The sequence below is a fragment of the Cyphomyrmex costatus genome, unplaced genomic scaffold, assembly GCF_001594065.2.
Source record: "Cyphomyrmex costatus isolate MS0001 unplaced genomic scaffold, Ccosl1.0 scaffold444, whole genome shotgun sequence".
Taxonomy (NCBI): Eukaryota; Metazoa; Arthropoda; class Insecta; order Hymenoptera; family Formicidae; genus Cyphomyrmex; species Cyphomyrmex costatus.
In genome coordinates this window covers 46,852-51,188 of record NW_017278684.1, presented here as the reverse complement: position 1 = coordinate 51,188, position 4,337 = coordinate 46,852, and positions in this window count along the sequence as shown.

Here is a 4,337-nt window from a genome sequence, read left to right as displayed (position 1 = left end):
ATTTAGTAATTTCAGATTTTTAAAGAACGATTATTAGTTACATTAGAGCGTGAGCGTTGGTTATCTTAGATTTGTGTAATGTTGCCGCCTCACTCACGGAAGGAAGAAAGAAGACGTCGTGGAGGAAGCAAGAAACCACCGAAGAAGATCCCGATTGTGTCCTCAAGGAGCGCGGTACACGCAGGTCGTATTGTTTTGTAACCTCTGCTAATTTTAATATTATTTGGTGATTGTCGCACCTTTATTGCAGACGCCTCGGAGAGAGACGTACTAAGGGACCGTCTCAGCACGACCCGAACAGTGGCAGCCGCCTCCACTTCTGAGGAGAGCGATAGAAGACCACTGATCAAGACGGAAAGCCTCGGTCAGCTAATTTGGAAAAGCGCACTAGAGATTCGAAGGATACGCGACCCGCAGGGCTGCGTTCCAAAACCTTACTCTGAGTAAGAGGGTTAACTCATGGTCGTTCCGAAACACTGCGTAAAGTACTATATGGGCGGAGTCTATTCGTTCGAAAACTCGTAGTCAATGTACACGGAGTCAACTCTTCCAACCTTGCTACTGAGGTAGGTTGAAGAGTTAACTCTGAGGGAAAACGCGCCATTTTAGAAGAAGTATAAACTGGATACGTATTACGAAATTATTTGGAATGGATTACGAGCGGAATTATTCCATTTCTTTTACAAAACAATAAAAATCTAGAGAATAATTATAATTCCAATTAGCATTTGGAAGATCGTAATAATCGTAAGAATTTATTTAATACATATATGGATTTTCGAAATAAATTCTTACGATTATTACTTATATAAACGATTCTGTCGGAGAGTTACAACATCTTTGTGCTTAGGCTCAAAATCATATACAGATCAAAATAAACTGATAAACATAATTATTAAAATATTAACCCAATGATCTATAACCTCTGCTATCTGATAGAATATATTAGATCGCAGTATCAGTGTTGTATCAGATTGCAGAGGTTATAAATTGGATAATATTTTAATAATCATGTTTAATGGCTCTATTTTGATCAGTATAGGATTTTGGATCTGAACACAAAGATGTTACTCTCTGACAAAAAATCGTTTATATAAGTCATAACCGTAAATCAACACAAAAAAATAGTTTGCGTCATCTTAATTATACTACGAATTACGTTTATGACCCTATTAAAAAAACCGACAATCTTTTTTATCTTTACACTTAGGTACAAATTCATGGATCGTAATCTATTAAACAGTACCACAAAGAATGTCAACATGAATAATTTACAAATAAATTATCTTTAGTACAATTGTATATGCCGCCACATGTACGTTACTCTAACCTGTTCCAAAATATTCCAATATAGTAGCTAACTCTGACTTACTCTGCCCCCCACTAAACGGAGTTCTATAGAGTTAATCGAGTAAAGTTTTGGAACGCAGCCCAGGACTCGCTGTGATTAGTCGCGGGGTTGTGCGACAGGAACAAGCCAATTAGAATAAAGAGCGGCCCGATAGGAGAGGGGCCTAGCGGCCTGCGTGGATCCGCGAATGCTCCCGATTATCACTTGCGCGGTGATCGAGTTTCAGTCTGTAAAGAGGACACGGGATCTCCGGAGCTTTCGGGAACTGAGAATGCTGTCTACCGTTGCCGAGAAATTTAGAGGCGGAGGTTTTCCTCTGAAGGATCAACGAGGGATCGTTACGTGGTGAGGCAAGCGTTATCTTATAATTTGTGTAAAACCACCGATCGCGGTAGGTGACATGCGTCTCGAGCGGGGCACACGTTAGGCGTTACTCCGATTTTCCGTTGCCGATACCGGATCGGTCGCCTATAGGCGTTTCGAGTCAGTGTTGCCGTGAATGCGTGCCTTCCGCTCAGATGCTCTAATTTGAGAATGTATAATAGTGTAGTTGCTCGCCCTCGTTGCCGCCAAGTCACTTGTGTAATTGTTAGTTATTGAGAATTCTTTAAAGTCGAGACTGGCGTTATTGCGCATTGGAGAACCGTTACCGTCTAATGTAAAATCGTATATTCTAATTGTTCACGAAGTAATTATTGTTAACATAATAAGATCTAGATTTGGTCGCATATTTCTGCTCGGCGAAGTATTGCCGAATTTCCTTCCTGTTGTCGACGGCCAGTTAGTAGTCGGTTTATTGTTATTGCGCCGCATACCAGAGCGCGGAAGGTCAACGCTGTAACGTACTTTCTTTCGAACACTTTTGTACAGTCTCTATCAAATATATCTGTATAATAATTAGTCAAACTTTCATTGTTTCATTTACGTTTTCATAGTTTAAGACAATAAGCTATGTTATGTATTATTCACGGTCCGCGCAGGATTGTATTCGCGGCAATCACGGTCTCGCGTCACGATCACATATCTAGTTGCTTTCGGCGCGACACGCATTATTAGAGAGGGCGTACAGAGCTCTCGTGTACGTACAGAGAGAGTACAAGTCCGTTTTCCGTTACGATAACAACGAGATTTTCGAGAGCATTCGACGTGTGACTTCCTTCGCTCCAGCACAATTTTGTATCCCAGTGAACGGCAATAAATTTAATGTGAAATAAGAGGAAGTCAATTACTTTTCTCGACCACATCGCCACCGACGGAATACCCGGTGGCACGTGTGACGGGCACATGCTCGTGGCGTCTCATTCGCCGTATATTCAACAATATCGATTTCTCTTTATTGTTATTATTAATTCTGGTGCATTTATTTCAGCCTCTCCATCGTTCTCCGACAATTTCCCCGCTAACCGCGAACCACTCCCCTCTGCCAATTCCGTTGGCTGAGCTGGTTGTTCAGTTCCGTCGCGAGAATCCGCGTAATCTTTAATTTCTTGTCCGAGCAATTTATCTAACGATTTGTGCGAAGAGTGGCACGCTCTCTCGTGCCTGGCGCCCAACGAATTTTTGATAGCGATTAAGATCTTTGCTGAGTAAAGTAACTTGTCAACTATTGTAAATTCTCGAATCACGAAAGAATTAATGAAGAACCGCACTATTGCTCCTTTAAGTATTTTGTATTCTAACTAAGAGCTTTCGCATAATTAGATTTTTTTTGGAGAACGCGACGAAGTTGTGCCGGCACTTAAAAGAACGGTTACACTAAATACCGATTATATTGTTTATTTCTCTTCCAAATTTTTAAACGAAATATAAATATTATTTATCTTTCATCCTCTTCCTGACACCTCATTTTGTTATCATGGCCTCGTCACAACAAAGCAAGCTTGGAGCCTCGAATCAATCTGTCTGCTCCAAGTGTAAGCGATTTTTGCCACGTAGCCGCGTATGCTCTCATTGCGGCTTGGATAATGCTACTCCCTCCGCTAATCGTGGCTCTTCGAGTGTTAAGGATACTGCTGATGGATGTTTTGCTGGTGGTGTCGACGTCGTGCGTGCTCTTACTGACCTTGCTGGCAGGGTGTCTGACTTGGCACTTGGACTTGGCTCACTGGAGGCTAGGCTCAATTCGATGGTTGATCTTGGTGGACGATTGGAGATCCTCTCTTCACGGTTGCGTTGTCTCGAGGATGCTTCTGCCTCATCTGGTGATGTGAGCTCCGCTATTGGTAGACTTACCGCTGTGGGAGACGTGGTTGCTGCTTGTGAATCTGCACAGATGGATAGGATCATTGGCTTCGAGGACCGCTGTATCGCCCTTGAAGACTCCGTCAGGGGTGTCAACAGGCTTTCTTCGTCATCTGCTGTGGATGGCCTGGAGTCTCGCTTGCGGAGCTTTGAGCTTTCTCGGCGTGACTACGAGATCATCATTTTTGGTCTTCTGGCCTCTCGTGGTGCCGATCGTCTGGATCTTCTGTCGGCTCTGGCTTCGGGTCTGGGTCTGTCGGTATTGCCGGGAGATATAGATAATTTGGTGAGACTGGGTGGGAGCTCTGATTCGGCTGGGCCGCTCGTGGTTAGATTCATGTCGGTAATTAAAAGAAATGAATGGCTTGCTGCTGCTCGTCGTAAGCGAGGAATCATTGCGCGTGATATTAATGAATCATGGCCTTCCGATAGAATCTCCATATACGAGCGGTCTATCGCCTCCGAGAGGCTTGCATTGAGGAATGCTAGGGCTCTTGCCCATTCTTACAACGTGAAGCGTGTCTGGATGCGTCGTGGCGTGATCTATTTTAGAGAATCTGAGAACTCTCAAATTCGAAAATTATCTTCTTCAGAATATTTTATTAAGACGATCACTGCGACTCGCCAGGCTGCGCTTCAATCACTACCATGTTCGCTGTCGACTGGATTACGTCTCTTCGCTTTCTGACAATGTAGCCATGCTTTGACATAATCAATACTCCTTTATAAATGCTTTGAGCTCTCA